We start from the raw sequence: 22,708 nt of genomic DNA, 5'->3' as shown, positions 1-22,708 counted from the left end.
TCTGGGGCAAAGCAAATTTAAAAAGGTCTTTTGCAAAGTGGAAAACTGTTCTGTGGTCAGACTAATTGAAATATGACAAACGTTTTGGCAACCATGGGTGCAACGTCCTATGGAATAAAGAGGATCAGGACCTTTTGGCTTGTTATCGGCTCTCAGTTCAAAAACCTGCATTTCTGATGGTATGGAGGTGCATTAGTGCATACAGAATGGGCAGTTTGCACTTCTGGAAAGGCACCGTCAACATTGAAAGATCTATATCAGGCTTTAAAGCATATGCTTCCTTCTAGACAACATTTTTTTCAGAGAAGGCCTTGCATATTTCTGCAGCATCTGTGACAACGACGGCCCAATACTGTTGGCAAGAATGGGACAACATTCCTCTCCTAAAACTCCAGCAACTGGTCTCCTCAGTTCCCAGACATTTACAGAGTGTTGTTAAAAGAAGAGGCATACTACACCATGGTAAATATGGCCCTGGCCCAACTTTTTTGAGACGTCTTGCTGCCATCAAATTCAAAATTACTTTATTTATTTTTTCTTAAAAGAGTACAATTTCTTAATTTAAACAAGCTATAAAGCATTTAGTCAAAACGTTTTTTAAAATTAGGAAAACGACGTTACATAAGCCGGCCATAGATGGATCAAATCTCGGCCGGTTCAGCAGGGAATGGCCAAGATCCGAACCATCTATGGGCAGGCCAATTGTACTCAAGTCGATCCATTCACATCAACTTGAATACAACCAGCCTGTTGGATTTTTTATTTTCAATCGATTTTTATTGAAATTTCAAGATACAATAACAACAATACAAAAAGGAAGGTTACCAGTGTATGGTTACAGAGCACAACAGTATGGATGTAGAAAATACTTTCATACAGTGAAGAGGAAGCAAGTGGTGTTACAAGTTAGATTGTTTCAACCGCTATTTAAGACATTGACAGTATTTAGATATGAGAATGTACTGTATGTCTGGTTGAGGTAATTATATGGTAGACTCCCTTCACGGGGATTAATTCTAGGCATGCCTCCTGTAATAGTATTGTTCTTTACATTCTTGCCCCTATTGATTCGGAAAACTGCTTTGTTCCTTACCAAGGCGTGCTCTGAACTTTCCCGCTAGAATTAGTGGGATTGTTTCCTTCTACAATCAGTAACCGTCTGTAATTGGGAAGAGACAGGAGATAAGGCAGAGAAGAAGAAAGATGGGTTGGGAAGGAAAAGAAGAGGATAGGTGAAGATGGAAGATAGGTAAGAATAAGAAAGGGATGTCCTACCGGTGTGCTTCACTTAGCAAGTTTTGGCTGAGGTTGTCAGGGATATGTGCATGTAATCAGCCCATTGTTCCCAGGTGGCCTCAAATTTATTGACTGTATCTTGAAGGATACTGACCATTTTTTCCTAGGCCATGATCCATGATATTTTGCCAGGTTACTGGAGACAATGGGCTATTTCAACTCTTTCGCTATCGTTAGTTTAGCTCCTAGAAAGATAAAGTGAATAAGGCTTCTCTTTCCTTTAGAGGTCTTCTCTATTGGGAAGCTCAGTAAAGCAATATAAGGGGACTTGCGAATGAACAATTCTGTAGTCTTTTTGATTATTGTAAAGATCCTATTCCAGAACCCTGTTATTTTTAGGAATTCCCACCAAACATGTAACATGGAGCCCATGTGTGTGCACCCTCGGAAACATAGGAGGGAGGTCGAAGGGTACAGTTTTGCTAATCTAGTAGGAACAAGGTACCACCTTGTTAGAACTTTTAGGTCTGCCTCCTTTAAAGATGTGCTGAGTATACCTCGATTTGACCATGTTGTCGCTCTGTGCCAGTCATCAAACTCCCATTCCTGATTCAGATCTTTTTCCTGGGCCAACATATAGCATGTTTTAGTGTGCACTAGAGATAGTGACTCATATATTGCCATGATCCCTTCCCTCTGCTTCATAATCTGGCCACTCCATTGTTCATATGGTGTGATGCTAGGTGGTAACGGTTTGGATTTCCATATTGCATGTAATAAGTGTGAAATTTGATATCTACATTTTTCAGATGTTGGCATTTTACGTTTATTGATACATTGGTCTAGGGTAATCGGTCCTATTGAGTTAAAGTAATGGCCGATTTCTGTACAACCCCTTGTTCAGCCACCATTGAAAGGCCCCATGTTCATGCCTGGGGGGGAATTGGGGATCATGGAAGAGATGGGCTAGTGGCCGAAGTCAGAGAAACCTACTTCAGATGAGTTTCGAGTTTGTCCCATAATGTAAGGGAGTAAGATGGTGTTGTAGCAAGAATTTCAGGTAATCTTTTTGGGTGACTCCACATCAGGAAGTCCAGTGTGAATTGTGGTACTGCTTCTCTTTCCATATGCACCCAATCGGGTTTAGCAAACCGAGAGTATACAATTGATAACTGGGCGGCTTGGTAGTACCAAAGTAGGTTAGGTAACCCTATCCCCCCTCTGTTGCGAGCTCGGAAGAGGACCCCTTTAGCTACTCAGTGTCCCTTTGAGCCCCAGACAAAGGCAATCATTTTCACCTGGAAGCATCGCAAGTTCTCCATATTAGAAGGTATGGGTAGGGACAGAAAAAGGTAGAGGATTCTCGTAAGTAAAGTCACTTTGATCAGTTGCACCCTCCCAAGCCATGACAGATTATGTCGACCAGTCTCGCAGATCTGATGGAAGTTTTTTAAATATTGGTGGGTAGTTGGTAGCCTATATTTGATCTATCCTGGATGGTATGTGCACCCCTAGGTAAGGAATGGTGAAATTATTCCATGTAAAAGTAAAATTCATTTTTAGCCGAGAGACTAGTGAGTCTGGTATATTTATGTTAAGGGCCTGCGACATTGACATGGAGGCGTAAGATGTTTCCAAAGTCATCCAGTAGGCGACTGACATTTGGTAAGGAAATAAGTGGGGATATGATGAAAAAGAGCAGATCATCTGCAGAGAATGCACATTTGCACGTGTGTGGGCCATAACGTACACCATGGATATCCAGGTGACTCCTGATTGCTAAAGTTTCTATTGCTATTGCGAAGATCAGGGGGGAAAGTGGGCATCCCTGTCTTCTGTCATTGGAGATCAGAAAAGGCTCTGAATATTATCCCTGAAGTCTTACTCTGGCTTCGGAGGACAAGTATAAAGCTCTTAAAATGTTAGTGAAGTTCTGGCCAAATCCTCAACGCTGTGAAATATTGAATAGATAAGGCAAGGAAACAGAGTCAAAGGCTTTTTGTAAATCTATAGATAAAAGAAGTCCTTCTTCTTGTGGTTGCCCACCATCCCAGCCTGATCTCAACAGTGAAATAATGTCTATTGCCCATCTAATCTGATCCGGACCTGGCTGCCCGGGATGAACTCTACCTGATCTTTATGAACACATAGGCTTATGAAAGAGGAAACCCAGTCTGCTAAAATCTTGGTTAGAATCTTCAGGTCGTTATTATTCAGTGATATGGGTCTATAGTATTTGCTAACCTCTCCTGGGTCTTTCCCTGGTTTTGGGATTACTGTAATAAAGGCTAAGTTGAGTGAACGTTCCAGGGTAGCTCCCTTCCTCAAGGCATTAAAGAAGCGTGCTAAGTATGGGGATAGAATGGGTGCAAAAGTTTTGTAGTAAGGGCTCGAGAAACCGTCTGGTCCAGAGGCAGAACCTTGTTTCAGGTTTTTGATTACCAATGCCACCTCTTCAGCAGTTATTGGTGATTCTAATTTATTTATATGGCGGTCTTCCAGTTTGGGAATAGGCAGAGAGTCTAAAAAGTAGTCAAGGCTAGATCGGTCTTCTTGTGCTCCCCCGCTATAGATATTTATTTAAAAATGTATGAAAGGTACCCATAATTCTGAGAGGATTATGAGTCCCAGAGCCATTTGGGAGGCGTATTTTTGGTAACGTATAAGAGTGAGGTTTGGGAGTCAGACCGGCTGCTAGCATCGAGTACATCTTATCTCTCATTTGTGAAAAAAATAGGCCCCACTCAATCTTAAACTCTTTTCTGCCTTTTGAGGTGAGATCAAGATTTAACACTAGTCTGACCTCATCTAATTTGGTCATTGGCATGGATTTAGGATCTTTCTTATGTTGTTTACTAATAGTTAGGAAATTCTTTCCTAGTCTATGTAAATCCTATGAGCTTGGGGGTTTGAGATGAGAGCTGAATGAGTTTTCCTCTGATGATGCTTTATGAGCTCCCCATAGAGTTTCTGAATTTACACCTTCTATGTAATTTTGGAGGAAATAGTCATTGATGGCTCTCTCAATTTCAGTAGTGCTCACTGGGTCACTAAGGATTGACTCATTAAATCTCCAATGTCTGTTTCCTTTAGGACACTAAATAGTGGTTTGACCCCATGGAGTCCCTTTATAAAGGATTTGTGCGTTAATGGAGATGTGCGTCGTTGATAAGAAAATGTGATCAATTCTGGAGAAAGATTGATTGAGAAAAGTGAGTGAAATCCCTTGTTTGGGGATTGAGTTCTCTCCATAGATCTGTTAGGCCTTGTTGGTGGATGCTCCTAGCTATGCATAGGCTTTGTTAGGGAGGACAGGTTGTTTAAACACCCGGTGGGCATTTTTTGTCAAGCCCTTAATCAAAGGCTACATTGGAGTCTCCCCCAAAATACTACAATATCCTCAATCAGGGGCCCCAGCTTCTGGAACATGCTATCAAAGAACTTTGCCTGGCCTCGATTGGGTGCATAGTAAGAGGCAAAAGAGAAGAGTTGGTCATCTAACATTGTCCTGGTCCATGGTCCTTATGTTCTGACATGAGTGTGAATTTGCACTTGTGTGAGAAAAGTATTGCTACCCCTTTTTGTTTTATCCTCTGCATTAGCTAGTAAAAAATTAGGAAATTTAAGATGGATGAGTCAAATTAAGTGCCTGGATGCCTGGGTTTCAGGTTAGGTAGGGTGCATATGTGAGAGCTTCCAGTAGGACATCTAGAAGAAAGAAAGGTGTGAGCAAGAGAAAAAGGAGTCAAATAGCAATGGATAAGAGATATAGCTATCTCTAGAGGGGAAAGGGAACTGTGTCCCAACAATCCTTCTGATACTTTAGTAGAGTCTTCTTCTGCCAGAGAAGAAGCATTCCTGTCCAGGGGAGAGGGGTGAACCATGTCGCCTGGCCAGATGAAGGCACAGATGAGCTGCTCCAACTGCAGCGCCCTTGTATTACAACATATAATAGAGAGTAGAATATAATTATTGAAATATATACAAGCAACACAACCATTGTAGCCAAAAATCAAAGGCATAACCTGTTTGGGTTACTATGGGGAACCATGGTGGGTAAGGGTGAGGAGGCCGAAAGGTGGGTATGGGATTAACAGGATGGTAAAGGAGATTATCAATATGGGAGGTAACCAGAATAAGTTCCTTACTGGAATTGTGCGGGTTCCAAAGAAAACATTAGGTAGCCCGGTTAGACATGCCCCATTGTACCGGCAAATATGTTGACATCTGTTACCCCCCCCCCCCCCCCCCCGGGAAAACCTCATATAGGGAAGCTATTTCCAGTGGTAGATTGCCCAGATACTGAAGACTAGAGCTATTCAGTTCCGGATGCTTTTCCGTTGTGTGGCATGTGCCATTCAAGGTGGTCTGGACATGCCAAACAACGGTGATATTAGTCGCCTATCTGAAAAGACAGACACCATGGATAACCAATACAGAATTAAAAATACTGCTAAAAAAATCCTCAGAAGAATTATACTGTTCCAAGGTATCGAATTGTAGTGGCCTAATTTCAATTGATTCTTTGCGGGATCCTATGTTTTGTAGTTCTGTTTTAATGTCCTTTTTAATTTTAGCAGCAGTTTGGGACAGACCAATGCTGAGCATGTCTGAGAATCTGGAATACATGTCTGCAATTTTAGTGGACAGTTCAGGGTGGTGGATAGGGTGGGCCCCTCTCCTCTTGGGTTGTGTGGAGCTTTCCTCCATAGAGGATAATAGGAAGTCTTCCATAGTGTTACCTATTAGTGATTCTGTGGATGCTGGTGAAGCAGCCCCTGCATGCAGCATATGCACAGGAGCCCCTGAGATAAGGCACAAGAGCAGAGGGTCAGGGGCTGGGCTGTGCTCATGAGTCCCCTGTATCTCCGGTGCATGAGGTCTGGTTGCGGCTGTCATCTTGGGATCCTGAGAAGCGTTCGCTGCTCAGGAAATCTGGGCTTCCAGGGACCTGTGAACAGGTCCCACTGGCATGGGGCTATTTGTCCTTCGCAGACCGCTGTCAGAGCTGCTAACCAGGCGTGCTGTGTGCTGGTGTTGGCGCTGACCCATCAGAGCAGAGCTCCTAGTCTACGCAGCCATCTTGCCTGTTGGATTTTTTTACATGCGATTACCGGTGGTGACTGTAGCCACTAGCAGTATTCATTGTGTTCTGCCGGCCAGGTAGGCTCCCCCCCTCCAATCCATATAGCTTCCATCATTGGGTGGGTTGACGAATGAAAGGTCAAATTTCTCCATTCATAGAGCGCTTTTCGTTCATGGGATTTGTATAGTTCAATAGCCAGTAGCCAATAGCTTCTGTCTCATAATTTATTCTGAGCATGCGTGGCACTTTGTGCATTGGAATTGTCTACACACGATCGGAATTTACGCGATTGGATTTTGTTGTCGGAAAATTTTATATCCAGATCTCAAACTTTGTGTGTCGGAAATTCCAATGGAAAAAGTCAAATGGAGCCCACACACGGTCGGAATTTCCGACAACACGCTCCGATCGCACATTTTCTGATGGAAAGTCCAACCGTGTGCACAGAACATAACAGTGATGATATGATCAGTGATATAAAATGTCATCCATAAAGAGTAAAAATGAATGCTAATAAAGTGCATGGCCATTGATAATTTACCAGAAAATGCGAGCTCTGACGTCTACTTGAACAGCTTCACTGTAAATTGAATCGGGTGCCTTAGTGGGCTCAGCCTGGCGTGTGTAAGGAAATTGTTCCAGGAGATGAGACTATCCACAGGAATACAAATAAACATTCCAATATGTGCCATTTTTTCAGCTTAAAGAGGGGGTAAAAAGAAGGGACCAGAGTTAGAAAGGATGAAATAGGGGGATGATGGGGGCCACCCGCGTATACCCCAATACAAGTTGTTAGCACCTATCGGTTCAAAAATTGAGGAAGTTTGGGGGAATCAGAAAATTCAAGCCATGAAATCCACAAGTCCCAAAATTTGGAGTAGTTTTCATTGGCCATGACCAAAAGCTCCTCCATGCACATGATATGATTTAGTTCTGTGACCTATTCCCAGATGGTAGATGTCGTGGGGGATTTCCAGTGCCTAGGAAGAATGCCATTTTGATGCATTTGATGGAGCCTGGCATCACGGAGAGAGGGGCTGCTTCCAGTTTCTCTGGCCATGCCCTTCCTGAAATTAGGCAGCTCAACTGAAATGTGACCACCCAATACAGCTTAATTTTGGGGTAGGACCGCCATATATGGAGACCCGTACTACCTGGCATTTTCTGTGTAATTTGTGTTGAGAGTTGGAGAAATTTATGGTTGAGGCTAATGGACTTTAAAGGTACCAGAACAATTTGTATAAAACAAGTAATTTTTTATTACATTAACATCAATATGTTAAAACATAAATTAAAAAAAAAGTATATATCTCTCTGTCTATTCAATCAACTGGGGTACAACTGAAAAAAAAGCGGTACCAGTTCACCCTATATCAGTTAGATTGGCATGCTCGACATGTTTCACGGATGTTCACCGCTTCCTCAGAAGCTTATTGAGATGCCATAAAAACAGAGACCGTATATAATACTACAAAGATAAGAAAAAATGTGTCAAAATATACATGGTATGACATGACCAGATAGTGACAACATAGTACTGGCAAGTGTGGTATCCCTCCCATCAGATGGTCATGACCCTTACCAGGGGCAGCGACACCAACCTATAACTAGCCTTTGCAGCAAGGAGCACATGGAAGATTGACACATGTAAAAAAAAAACAAAGAAAAATTCCTAGCTCACTTACTGTGAAGTGGCCCTGCAGCTTATGCATATATTTGCAAATGTGTACAAACTAAATCCCATGGTTTTAACCTGAACTGTTAGACAGCACAATTGGGTTTGTTGCAGGTTGGTTGGTGAGCTGGGCACAAGAGACCCAAGCTGAATGATTTTAGTGCTTGTGAATTTTGAGGATGAATTGCTCTGTGGCTGATGTAGAGGTCAGTGAGGGCTTCTTTTAAAGCTTATTTACTGAATGTAAAGAAATTGTAATGATTTGAATTTCCATAGTCTTGCCACAGTACATTAAACCCCAGCTCTGGGCTAGGGTTCATAGTTTCATAGTTTCATAGTTAGTAAGGTTGAATAAAGACACCAGTCCATCCAGTTCAACCTGAGTGAGTATCTACATTTGTCCCTGTCCCTGTCCCTGTCTGTGTACATTGCACAATCACATTGGTCCCTACCCTCAAGGAGCCCACAATCCAAGGTCCTCATTCATATACTAGGGACAATTTTGGACAGAAGCCAATTAACCTACCTGCATGTCTTTGGTTCACCCGTTAAGAAACCTTTGGAAGGCCCCCACACCCATGAAAGAAAATGTGTGTACCGTTTTCAAGGTGTCTTCGGCCAGGTCCATTAACCTTACAGATCCTCTTCATATCTTGATCTCTTTATCGTAGTCTGGTGGGCAGACTATGTAATAACATGGTGCTGCTCTCTGCAGCTTTCTACCTTAAATAACACTGAGGACAGCATTGGACAGCACAGGAAATCAAGTAAGTTTTTTTTTTTTTAATTGGCCAAACTAGAATAGGGCTTTAAAGCTGACACTTACCCCAATATTTGGGTTACAGCATTATGACTGATGAACATCACTGATATAATAGATGTCAAATTATCCATTGGCATTCAAAAAAAATCTCCTATTACCCATACACTAGGGGACATTGGTATTTAATGGCATTCCTACTGATGGGCAATTAATGAACCTGCTTCTAAAATCTGTCTGGCTTTTTGAACATATTGATCTGGAATAAAAAAGTATGTGGTCTTATGGTGGGACCGCACCACAGTTCTGGATTGCATGTAAAATGACACATGACCTACCAGATGTGCAAATAAGTCAGACTTTACTACTTCTGCTTTAGATGCTGCAGTAGAGCAATGCAGCTGCAGATAAACGTTTGTACCTTTTGTGCTGGCAAGATTGTTTTCTATAATAAGGTCTGGGTCCAAAGACCTAGGGCAATTATACAAGGGAATATCAGTCTGCCCACACAAGCGTTGCATTTCCAAAGGGCATCCAATACTTCAGTGAAGAGATTGGTATCAGGCTTTATTACATGCTGGGAGCAATTCAAATGTACATACATTGTAGTGCCATTCTTTTCATTTCCTATAGTTATGTTAAAGTGGAAACAGTAAACTAGAAAACAAAAAGAAGGTGCGTCAGCTTCTTTAATCAAATGTTATTAAAAATCTTTATTAAAAACGTTCTCTTTTACTCACAAAGTTGCTTGCAAAAAATGTTCTCTATACACTGGATACAAGTGACCCACTGTGGAGTCTGTCTACTGTCACTTAGTGTCTCGTACCCGATTGGAGACTGAAATGATGAGGTAGGCCCCTCTTGTATCTCCAGCCCAGGTCCCACTGAAGATGGAACAGAGGGTACCGAGGGACAGGAGGAACACGAGTGGCGGCACGTGTTGATAAAAGTGCTTGCAGCAGGTGATGCAGTTCCAGGCATGCTGGCAGAACATCAGGTCAGGAACCATAACTGTGCACAGAGATCCAGCTAAAGTTAAAGGGGAACTCCGCATGGGCTTCAAGTTCCAGATGCAATGCTTGTCAGAGCTCCCAGCAGACTTGAGACAAGAACGCACTGTGTTGAGCAGAGCTGATACAGATGGCTGCCAGGTAGGCACTTGAACAGGATGTGGAAACAGAGCCAGGAACAGAAGTGTGGTCACAGGTAAGGATGAGCTCAGGCATGTTCGCAAATTGCACGTGCAGAGCCCAAAAGGAAGTCGGCACTGCGGATAGCTAATCACAAGCAGTGAGACATTGTCCCGATTGCGTAGCTGCAGAGATCGGCAAATGTCTCACTGCTTGTGATTAGTGCTGTCCAGTGCCGACTTCCTGGTGGGCTTTGCACGTGCGGTTTGCGAACATGCCTGAGCTCATCCTTACCTGGAACTTGAAGCCCATGTGGAGCTCCCCTTTAACTTTAGTTGGATCTCCGTGCACAGTTATTGTTCCTGACCTGATGTTCTGCCAGAATGCCTGGAACTGCATCACCTGCTGCAAGCACTTTTAGTCGGCACTGCACAACGCTATTCGCAAGCAGTGAGACATTTCCCGATCTCTGCAGCGACGCATCAGTACAATGTCTCACTGCTTGTGATTAGCACTCCACAGTGCCAACTTCCTGGCGGGCTTTGCGCGTGCTGTTTGCAAACATGCCTGAGCTCATCCTTAGTCACAGGGATAGCCGAGTTCAGCAGCAGGTGAACAGAATCATAAGACAAAGACATGATCAGGAACAGAGATGGGGTCAGAAATTGACAAAAGGCAGAATCAGGATCCAAGTTAAGGTCAGAGGCAAGCCTGGTCAGCAACAAAGGAAGAAGCAGAGTAGTAGAAGGGTGCAGGGAATAGCTGAAAGGCCAGTCAGCACTTAAAAAAGGCTGAGCATCCTTAAATTGCCCATCTAGCGCAACATGCACTGCGTGTGCGCACGCCTGTTGCCTATTCTACCAATAATGAGCATTTCTGTGAGCAAAACATCTGATAGACATTCTCTTACACTTAGTCACTACCATACAGGTGAATAGCGCTGATGTTTTGAGGGTAAGCCCTTTTTGCCAGTGCTGTATGATGTTATTCAGCATTTCGCGTGTTAAGCAATGGCTTCCAGGTCGAGGGCTGCATGGGATAGTAGCTAACCTGCTGTAAACAGCAGTCACTGTGTGTGAGATAAAGTTGACAGTGGGTCACTTGTATCCAGTGTGTAGAGTGAGCTATCATCTGAATGGATGTGCTGGTTTATACTATTTTTGCAAAGCATCTTTTGTGAGTAAAAAAATAACATTTTTAACAGTTTGATTAAAGATATTGCACAAGGCTGGTGCCCTTTTTTTTTTGTTTTCTAGTTTGATTTAAAGACTCCCCATTCTAGAAAGAGCTGCAAGGCCATGGATATCATTTTACGTTGTGTATCTCTATGGGAACGTTGTCACAAGGAACCTTGAAAGAAAACTACTAGCAAGACTATGTTCTTTTATCTCTCAAGCACTGACAGATTGTTATGCTGTTGTATTTCATATTTTCACAATACACCGCGTGATTTTGTTGCATCAAGAACTCATGCTGATTGCACCCTTTGGTGCATATAAGTAGTACAAGCATATGGTTTGAATCACCAGTATACCGTCTCCATTAATAATGTTACTGGCTTTGTTTGCATTCTTGAAGCAGCAATACAGCTTGTACACAGCAGAGCTTTGTGACTCATCCACTCACCTACTTACAAGAAGTAACCAGTTGGTGCTTGCAGTTTTCTTCTTAAATTGAGCTGTGCTCATGTTCAGTTAACACTTCATTGCTAAATAATTCTACTCGCTCTGCAGGAGAGAGAGGTCCAGGCTTGCTTGTCTTTTAGAATGTCAGATCTCAAATTCAGGCAGTTGATTTAATTGAGAATGCAGTATTTTCTTCTATAATTTGCAAACAGATAAGCTGTCACATTACCACTAAAGTGTTTTGCAGAATATCTAGTACAAAATATACCATATTTATCGGCTTATAACACGCACCTTTTCCCCCCTTAAAATCAGGGGAAAATCATGGGTGCGTGTTATACACAGATCCCTGCTGTCTCTGAGGGAAGAGGAGCGTGCACCACTGAATTACCGTACATGGAGTCGCGATCTCCTGTGTACCCAGCGATCCATCATTCACAGCCACGCCTCCTGGCCCCGCATTGGGCCACTGTTCTGTCTGTCATATGGGCAGGGCTGGGTGGCATGGCTGTGAGTGACGGAGCGCTGGGTACACAGGAGATCACGGCTCTGTGTAATTCAGCTCCTTGTCTTCCCTCTGAGACAGCAGGGATAATCCAACACTGGCGAGGCTGCAATGATGGGAAAGGAGAGGCTGCAGATGGGCACTAAACAGGCTGCAATGTTGATCAATTTATAGGCTGCAGATGGGCACTGAGTAGGGTGCATTGATGGGCAATTTAGAGGCTGCAGATGGGCACTGAGTAAGGTGCATTGATGGGCAATTTAGAGACTGCAGATGGGCACTGAGCAGGGTGCATTGATGGGCAATTTAGAGGCTGCAGAGGGGCACTGAGCAGGGTGCATTGATGGGCAATTTAGAGGCTGCAGATGGGCACTGAGCAGGGTGCAGTGATGAGCTGTGACCCTAATTTTTCTTCAAAGTTCTTTATTTAAAATGTAAGTTTTTTTTTTTTTCCTTCAACTTCCCTCTTAAAATTGCATGTTATACACCTGTGCATGTTATACACCAATAAATATGGTAGTTATCCATATGTTTGTGAAAAGCATTGACAAATCTCCTTCTGCGGCTATTGTATTCTGACTGCCAGAGGCACTGGCTGCCAAAATACCTGGACAGTGCCTGGATCTGATTGAATGCAAGTGCTGCCTCCCTTGATTTTACAAATGAAGAGTGTCGGGTACGAGGGTGCTATCAGGACCACCCATAAAGAATTTTGTGCATGGCCAGCTTTACACTTAAAGTGGAACTAATCTGTGCTTGTAACAAACAGAAAACACAGTTTAATTCATTTTAATATATAATGGAATAATATATAATCGAAGCAAGCTCACCCATCCATCCATGTCTCCATGCTTTATTTTGTTGAGAAATCACTTTTGAAAAACACCCCTCTAGCAGTTTTTGGTTGTGGTTATTTTCAGTAAGGGGAGATAATTCATGAAGCCTTTACTTCCTGAAATCCAGCTGCCCTTAGCCCAGGCATTCAGGCAAGAGGGTGTGCTGAGAAAGCCCCTCTTCCCTCCACCAGATAAAAATAAATGCACTGGCTATACTGTGCCATTATTAGGGATTTAGCTTGTCCAGGTTTGACATTGCTATCCACGTGGATCCTACCTGGACCTTGTCGCTTATTTGTTTATACTTCTTAGCGATTGTAAAGTTGGTCTTACACAGAGCAGCATGGACCCTCCTCTTCTCGGGTCCCTATTTTCTGCTCCTGGCCCCTCCCTCCTTTGAGTGTCCCTCAGCCAGCAGCTTGCTACAGGGGTCACCCAAGCCGCGTCAGAGCTCCATGTTACCATTCAGACATGGAGTCCTAACCTGGCCCCGTCCCCTCTCTCTCCTGATTGACTGACTTTGACAGCTGTGGGAGCCTATAGTGCCGCTGCTCTGTCTCAGCCAATTAGGAGGAGTGTACTGGATGACTGAGGGGATTGTGGACACCAGTGGAGAGAGAAGGAGCTCAGGTAGGTAATTGGGAGGTGCTGGGGGGCTGCTACATAGAATGCATTAAGATAAAAAAAAAACCTTCTGCCTTTACAACTCCTTTAACCATTGTTGTTCTCTCTTATTTCTTTGGCATTGTATAAAGCTTTCTTTTCAATTATATTGTCACTCCAAGCCCCTGCATGGGCTGATTGGGTGCTTTATCGTTACTCTTCCTAAAAAAAAAAAAAAAAACATTGAACCAGAACGAAAACAAATGCCTAGTAAGACTCCTTCAATATATTACCTCATTTTGGTTTAGGCCACTACCCAGGAAGGAAATGTAACAAAAAAGGAAAAAAAAAGGTTAAAACAAGTAGATATATACTTTCCTTTCTGGAAGAATAAGGATTACAAATAGTTTAATGTTAATTGGAAGAATTTTGTTTCCGCTTTAAGCACTGATTACTTGGTGGTTGTAAACCCATTTTTATAAGTTTATGCTACAGGTAAGCCTATATTAAGGCTTAACTGTAGCTACTGGATATCTCCTAAACCTGTACTGTTTAGGAGATATTCCCCTGTGTCTGCATGTGCTGAAGTGATCGGCACATGCGCACTGGAACAATGGCACGTCATGCCGTTGCTTCAGTTAGATATGCTGTTACCACCGGCTCCCGTGCACATGCACAGGAGTGACATCATTGCAGCTCCGGCCAATCACTGAGCCGGAGCCGCGATACCCGGAAGTAAGCTGTGGGAGAGATGTCCGCGGCCAGAGGGGGGGGGGGGTCGAGGACGGCTGCGGGGATTCGATGTAAGGTAAGTAATACATAATGAGCTAGTATGCTATGCATACTAGCTCATTATGCCTTTGTCTTGCAGGTTTATTTATTTATTTTTTTTTTTTAAGGGTTTACAACCATTTTAATCATGTTACTTAGACCCCTTTCACACTGGAGGCATTTTTTCAGGCACTTTAGCTCTAAAAATGGCACTTGTAAAGTGCCTGAAAAATTCCTCATCTGCAAAAGTGCCCTGCTAGCAGCCAAAAAGCACTTCTAAGATGACAGCACCGCCTCCCGCTCTGTCAGTGTGAAAGGGCTCTTAAAGCGGTGTTCTGCCTGGAGAAATAAAAAAGAAAAGTCAGCAGCTACAAATACTGTAGATGTTGACTTTTAAAGTGGAGGGCCACCCTAAAAAAAAAAAAAAAAAGATCATTAATATTCTTAAATTTAAAAAAAAAAAATTTGAATTTTTTTTTTTTTTTACCTTGTCAGAAATCCCTGTTGCTGGGCTTTCTTCCTAATCTGCCTTCTTCCTGCTCCTCGGTGATCTTTGTCTTCTCTCCTCCTTGTGTTGTCTTCTGGGTAATGGGGCGCGCTGTGTTCTGGGAACTGTGTGTTCCCTAACACATCGCGTCCCATTCACAAAGCGCCACGTGACTCATGCATGCGCAGTAGGAAACGGGCAGTGAAGCCGCAAGGCTCCACTGCCTGTTTCCCTTAGTGAGGATGGCAGCGCTGGGACCCGAGAGCTGAGGGACATGCTGGCCTTGGCGGCCGACATCACGGGCACCCTGGAAAGGTAAGTTTCCTTATTAAAAGTCAACAGCTACTTTTTTTTTAGCTGCTGACTTTAAAAAAAAAAAAAAAATTCAGCTGAAACGCCGCTTTAATATATATAGACACTTACCTGTCCAGGGAGCCCACGATGTGGGTACCCCAGCCAATTTTCAGATCAGCTGTCAGGTGCTGCCGCCATCATTCGTTGTAAGGGAAACCAGCGGTAAAGCCTTTTCGGCTTCACAACCGACTTCCTATTGCATGTGCACAAATCGCGATGCGCTTTCGAATTGGCCCAGCAGCGAGGGAAAGGAGGAGGGCCGAACTTCCAAGAGACTGCGCCACATCTCCTGGAAGTGGGGAGGGGTACCTGTCAAAAACGTACCCACCCCCTCTCCTCCCTGAAAGCTGCCAAATGTGGGGGGAGGAAGCAGATCAGTGGAAGTTCCACTTTTGGGTTGAACTCTGCTTTAAAGAGGAGCTTTTGTCGGCAGGCTTTTGTTTGTGTCAGAACTTCTTCCCTCCCCATACAAGTCAATGTGAAAACCAAAGTCAGGTTGATGTGGGTAAAGGCACCGCACTCTTGTTTGGCTTTTAATAAGGATAGGTTCAATTTAACAGGTCAGGTTTTTTTTTTTTTTTTTAATCGGATTTTCTTTTTTTACTTTCACATAACAAAAATAAACATATACAAATAAACAAAACGACCAACAACAATTCCCTTCCCCCTTTTTCCTATCTTCTCCTCTCTAGGTCTCTCTTTCTCTCCTTTCCTTCCTGCTTAGTTTGACTGATAAAACGTTGACAACAACACATTTATTTTATTATCAAATACACCATAACATGTTTATCCATCTCAGGGTCCAGTCCCCCAGGGAAGGAGGTTTGGGCAAGACCCAGCAAGAGGCTACAAAAAGAGATCTTGTAACAGCCACTACCTGATCATGTTCTAGATTGTTGGGATTTATATAACCTAATAGGCATAGAACAAGATCTGGTATTAACTCAGTGTTATGAACAGAGTTTATCACATCTATTACATCCTGTCACTATCAATGTGACTTTGGACATCTCCAAAACAAGTGAATAAAAGAGCCAGGAGATTGGGCATCTTGAACATTCAGGCTTCTTTCCTACCTATCCTATGCAGCAGTTCTGGGGTTCAATAGGACCTATGCAAGATGAAGAGTTAACTGATTCTGAGTTGCAGACAGAGAGATCAACTGAACGTTCATTGTTTGATCCCATATAGTGAATTTGGTGTTGAGTTATTCACTGTAAGGTCATCACAGAGGACAAGAGGGCAATCTGGAGGAAAAGAGATTTAATCCTCAAATACAGAAAGGTTTCTTCACAGTAAGAGCTGTGAAAATGTGGAATAGACTTCTCCAAGAGCTGGTTCTGGCTAGCTCAGTAGATTGCTTTAAAGGCCTTGATTCTTTCCTATATGTACATAATAGAACTGGATACTAACATTTATAGGTAAAGTTGATCCAATTGCCTCTCGGCGGGATCAGAGAGGATTTTTTTCCCCTACTGGAGCAAATTGGATCATGCTTTGCTGGGAGATCAACTATTTGTATACGATTGTGTATATGGGATTGTGTGTGTGTGTGTGTGTGTGTGTGTGTGTGTGTGTCCCGCCCCGATTGAACTAGATGGACTTGTTTTTTTTCAACCTATGTGACTATGTCTCCTAGAGCCACATCAACATCCAACTCCAATTTCTGCCTACATGATATAGGAAATTTAAGAAGCAAATTGGATAGCTATCACGTGTAAACTTTAGAAATTAGGCTCCTTGTGTTAATAGCTTGGACTACACTGTTCAAGAACCAAATTGTGGAATTTCAGAGCATTTCTTAGTTGTAGTGATGGAAAAAACACTTTCGATTCTGAGGTTCATACAGAGCTGATTCGTCGGATTACAAATGCAGTAAAGTATCAATCCCAGAGCATTCCCACCTGGAAAAACCTTCCAGGCGGAAAACTTCAGAGAGCGTTCTGTTTCACCATATTGGTATACACTAAAATACCCAGCATTTTGTTAATGGATTGCCAGACCTTATAAATCAAATAGAATGTAATATAAGTATGAACTAATAAGCCCACAGTGCTGTCCCAAAACAGTATCACTCCCATTTCCCCATCAGTACAACAAGATATGTATATAAGTGATCAAACAGTATACAGCCTCTGCAGCCGGGAAGCCTCTGCACTGCCCCAGATGCTCCCCGGCTGCAGAGGATTGCGGAGCTCTGTGTGGCTGCCCTGTGCAGGAGAATGCAGTGCTGAGCCCCCCCCCATAGATGGGCAGAGAGGAGATGAATGAGAGCGAGGAGTGCACAGCATGAGAGAACCCATAGAACGCTCCATTTCCTAGGATCCCACTCTGATCTGCAGACATTTACACCTGGAAAATTCCACCTGATCCAGGAACGTGACCATCCTGGATGTGCTCCCCCTTTTGTTCCCCTGTATGGTGTCCGAAGTATGCAGATCTGAATAGTGCAGCACATTAGAGCACTGGGAGAGCATATCAGTGAAGGAGAGGAGAAGCTGATCATTCCTGCCAAGACCTGGGATGGTAATATCCACAAGCTCATGGAGACTTTGTAGCTGAAAAGCACAAGGTCAATGATATCTGGTGAGTGAGTAAAAGCACAGAGTGTTGCATGAAGCACTAAAAGAGCACAGAAGCTGCACTGGAGACTGTTGTCTTTTAAGAAGCACTTTCTATGAAGCAGTTTAATATGAACTGTTTTGTGGGACTAATCATACCTGCACATTTATTATACAGTATATTTATATTGTTTGATTACTTACAGTATATACGGTTATATACATATCTTGTTGTACTGATGGGGAAATTGGAGTAATACTGTTTTAGGACAGCGCTGTGGCCTTATAAGTTCATTTGTGACAAGCAGCATAAGGTTTCTTGGTTAACAGCAGCAGTCCTCTATATGATCACATTAGTCAACCATTGGTATTTATGAAACAGGTTGTTGCACAGGTATTAATTTCGGGTTAGAGTTTAAAAAAAGGTGACAGCGCTGTGGGTTAAATGTAGGATAAGTATATTGCTTAAAAGGTGGAAGAGATGAATCCAAGGTCAATAAAGGGCTGTCATTGTGAAATAGAGAACTGAGTATATTATAAGAGGATATATGAAGACCATCTTTTTCCCAGCCTGCAAGATGTTGGAGTTGGGCCACCTGAAAATGTAACCAGGGATTTACTGCTGAAAGCCCCCTTGATCATTTGGATATTGTAAATATTTGTATATAATTGTGGGCTTATTACCCCATATCAGGTCATAACATTTTTTTAGCAAGTTTCATAAACTATTTCTGCGTAATCCAGCAGGGCGAATTATGTAAATAATACTTTAATTGCGGCACCCAAACCATTTTCAAGAGATTAGTACGGCCTGCCACAGAGATTGGCAACTTACACCATACTTTACTAGTGGTAGCAAATTATGGGGGACATATTCCTTAAGAGTACAGATAACCACCCCTAGATGTTTAACCTTTCAATCCACCTGAAGTTAGGATTCTGCAGGAGGGAGAGGGTCATAGAGGGGGTCCAATGGGAGTAATCTTAATCTAGACATTTCCCAGTTGATCGTAAGACCGGAAAGTAAAAAAAAAGTCTCTGACAGTAATTACAGTAACCAGTGAACCCTGACTATCAGGCAGATATAGCAGTATATCATCTGCATAGAGAGCTTTTTTTCTCCTCATGTTTGGCTCTACAGAAGCCTCTAACCTCTTCCGCTTGTCTCAACAAAGCAACCAGAGGCTCTATAGCAGTGGTCTCCAAACTGCAGCCTTGGGGCCAGATGTGGCCTTTTGCTTGCCCTTAGCCGACCCTTGAGGCATTATTCCTGTCACCAACACCAAAAATTGGGCACTGTTTCTTCCACTGACACCAACAATAGGGCACTATTTCTTCCACTGACATCAATGATGGGGCATAATTCCTTCCACTTACAACAAAAATGGAGCACTAATCCTCCCAATGACACCAACTATTTCTCCCCCTAGTACCAAAGATCGGGCACTGTTTACTCCCACTGGGCACAGTCTGGCCCCCCTAAAATCTGAAGGACAGTAAATTGACTTTCTTTAGAAAGTTTAGAGACTCCTGCTATATAGCTACTGAAAACAGAAGTGGTGACAATGGACATCCTTGTCCATGAAACAGAAAAAGAGCTGGACAGATTCCCATTGACCCTGATAAAGGCCTTTGGCTTAACACAAGAATGTACCCCTAAAGCCAAAATGCCTAAGCACTTCCCACGCCATTCTATGCTATTAAACGCCTTAGCGGCATCTAATGACAGCAAGGCTTTATTTGTCATCTTATCCACAGGAATCTCAATAGCTAAGAATGTGCACCTTATATTAACGGCAGTTTAGGAATTTGGTATAAACCCCGTTTGCTCTGGATCAGTATTTCTCAGTTCCAGTCCTCAAGGTGCACCTTAACCACTTCAGACCCAGGCCAATTCTGACATTTCTCTCCTACATGTAAAATTCCTAATTTTTTTGCTAGAAAATTACATAGAACCCCCAAACATTATATATGTTTTTTTAGCAAAGACCCTAGAGAATAAAATGGCAGTCGTTGCAACTTTTTATCTCGCATGGTATTTGCGCAGCAATTTTTTGAACGCAATTTTTCGAACGAAAAAAAACAGTTTCATGCTTACAAAAAACAGTAAAGTTAGCCTAATTTTTTTGCATAATGTGAAAGAGGAGGATACGCCGAGTAAATAGATACCCAACAGCTCGTGGAATGGCGCCAAACTTTGGTATTTAAAAATCCCCACAGGCGACGCTTTAATTTTTTTTACTGGTTACATGTTTTGGGTTACAGAGGAGGTCTAGGGCTAGAATTATTGCTCTCGCTCTAACGTTCGCGGCGATACCTCACATGTGTGGTTTGAACACCGTTTTCATATGTGGGCGGGACTTACGTATGCGTTCGCTTCTGTGTGCGAGCTCACGGGGACAGGGGCGCTTAAAAATATATATAATAATTTTTATTGTTAATTTTATTTTTATTTTTTTATTTTTACACTTAAAAAAAAAATAAAAAAAAATTGATGACTTTTATTCATATTACAAGGAATGTAAACATCCCTTGTAATAGGAATATGGCACGATCGGACCTATTTACAGTGAAATATGGGGTCAATAAAACCCCATATCTCACCTCTAGGCTGGGAAGAATAAAAAAAAAAACGATCATGGCTTCCTAGCCAGATCGGCGCCGTTAATTTGAATACCGAGGCCGGGCGTGACGTCATAACATCGCGCCCGGCCTCCGAACGATCATAGAGACTCCGGGGACAATCTAGTCCGCCTGAAATCTCTATGATCACATGCTGGGGCCGGCGGATCCTGTGACGACTCACCGATGAAAACGGTGAGTCGGTAGAAGCACCGGAGGGCGGCGGGAGGGGGGGGTGTCCCCTCCCGCCGCCCGTAAGAACGATCAAGCGGCGGAACAGCCGCTATGATCATTCTTATGGTGTAGGGAATCGCCGGCTGAAAACGGCAATATCTGAATGATGTCTGTGGACTCAGGCATCATTTAGATATAACCAGCGAAACCCCATGACGTCAATAGACGTAGTGTGGGTCTCAAGTGTTAAAGACTGGCATTGAGAAACACTGGTCTGGATGAATAATAGCTGTAATAATTCTACTCAACCTATTGACCAGATCTTTAGCCAATATTTTAAAATCTGAAAATACTTGGCAATGAAATTGGTCTGTAGGGGTCTGGACATATTAGACCCTTCTCCTTTTTTTTAGGTAAAACCACAATAATAGCCATTGTCAGGTTTTAATTGCTGTAGAGAAATCTCTTTATTTCTGCCCAACACCCATCACCAGAACAGGAAGTGAGGTAAAACACCCCCAACAGGGACATAGACTGCAATTAACCTGACAGGTTTCAACTCATTCGTACCGTTTTAAATCAAATTTATAGCTTTATTTTTTTCTTGTTGAGGACATTTCTCCCTGTACTGGAAAGTCCTTGTTCTTGTATATAAAATGGATATGAGCAGTGAAAATCCCCTCAGTGGGAGCACAGACAGTCTAAACTTTATATTTGTTTATCCGAAAAAAAGTATTGGTCGGACCCAAAAGCAACTTCTTTATGTGATGTTCACATATTTATATGCTTTTTTTGAAGGTTCCATTTTATATATATATATATATATATATATATATATATATATATATATATATATATATATATATATATATATATATATATATATATATATAAAAAAAGAAGCGCATAAGCAGGAGGAAGACTACCCATCAAAGACTACATCAAAATATGAAAGGCAAAAACTCTGATAAGAAGATCAATAGAAACCAGCCGACATTCGGCCTGTGTGTATGGCAGTCGGTCTGACAGAAGCCAATGGCTGAGAGCATCAACCAGAGTGTTCTGGCGGGGGGTCTCCCCCCTGTCAGAACAAAATAGCTCAGCAACAGAGATCGGGGTACTAACATTGAATTGTTAGTACATGGCTCTGACATGAGCTATCAGTTTTAGTAGTATGTATGAAGCCTAAGAAAAGTAAGGATAAGGCATTCACAATTCCATTGCTCCTCCACCACAGTTAGGGAGAAATGTGGATCAGATAAGACTAAAAAAGAGAAGAGAGGTGCTGGATGGGAGGGAAATGTGGTTCTCCAGCTGAGTAAGTGCCCCAACGTCAGGGTAGATGCTTACTCCAACATACTGTATCTTGGTATTGAATATAGGGATTTCTAGGATGGTCACTAGAGGTACCTGAGTATTTCACTGACAGCTTCCTATCTATTTAACTGTTAATCTGGGATATCAGCCGCACAAGTGCATTGTTTGCAATATGTCAGATGACTCAAAGGCTTTCATTGTGAGAAGGAGCAATAAAGCACATCTGTTCTATAGCACATTGTACAACAGGAGGCAGAGCCTGTATCTGCGGTGACAAGGCAAACCTGTCCCTATGAACATAAATTAAATACTATTCCATAAACTCTTTAGAATAGGGACCTTTAGCTCAATCACATGACCAAAAACCTACAGATGCATTTCCATGGGTTATTCTATGTACTGACTTTTTTCCAATGGAGCAGCAGTACCTACACTGCAAAATGTTTTCTCAAAGGAAGCAATGCTAATGTATTGCACTTAGGGATGGAAGGGTTAACATTAAAATGTATGTCCTGCCAAAACTGTTTTTTGTTTCAGGTAGAATCAGGAAGGGGTCGAGCTTTTCTGTCAAGTTTTACAGCTTTCTGGGGCTTCATTTGAGAAATTTCCCTTCACTTAGGCACCTTTCACATGGGTGGGCTGGTCATTTTTCTTTTAGGCAGACCCAATCGGACCATCCATTGCCCTCTACAGAATGATGGTGCCAACAGACATGTGTCTGTTGACACCCGCTGACATCTGATCCAATCCTGTCCGCTAAAAACAGATGGATGGGGATCTGTTCTGGCCAATCGTATTGGATGGCAGTCAGGTGTAAATGGACAGGTGGTCTGTTAACATTCGCCTGCCCATAGAGGACAGCAGACTGTGTCTGCTCTACATAAGCACAGCGAACACAGACCATTCGCTTGCTCAGTGGGGATAAACGGGCTGATTCCCTGCAAAGCAGATGGACTCCTGACTGTG

General features: G+C 42.7%; 1 protein-coding gene across 5 annotated transcripts in view; it reads left to right on the top strand.

Annotated features, from left to right (window-relative positions):
- The window catches only part of DGKA (diacylglycerol kinase alpha), a 334,273-nt gene that overhangs the window by 79,928 nt on the left and 231,637 nt on the right, over nucleotides 1-22,708 (top strand). Inside the window, exon 1 of one of the 5 annotated variants that reach the window (XM_077483433.1) lies at nucleotides 17,631-17,654. The exons of 3 other annotated variants lie outside the window; for them this stretch is intronic. The gene's annotated coding sequence lies outside the window, so the exon portion shown is untranslated. Of the gene's footprint in view, nucleotides 1-17,630; nucleotides 17,655-22,708 lie in introns of those variants that run through there. One more of the 5 variants, XM_077483428.1, reaches the window with a different exon arrangement.

The sequence above is a fragment of the Lithobates pipiens genome, unplaced genomic scaffold, assembly GCF_037356315.1.
Source record: "Lithobates pipiens isolate NorthernLeopardFrog02 unplaced genomic scaffold, aLitPip1_a1.2 Scaffold_16, whole genome shotgun sequence".
Taxonomy (NCBI): domain Eukaryota; kingdom Metazoa; phylum Chordata; class Amphibia; order Anura; family Ranidae; genus Lithobates; species Lithobates pipiens.
The sequence above is the reverse complement of the archived record's forward strand: the minus strand, read 5'-3'. Positions and strand labels throughout refer to the sequence as shown.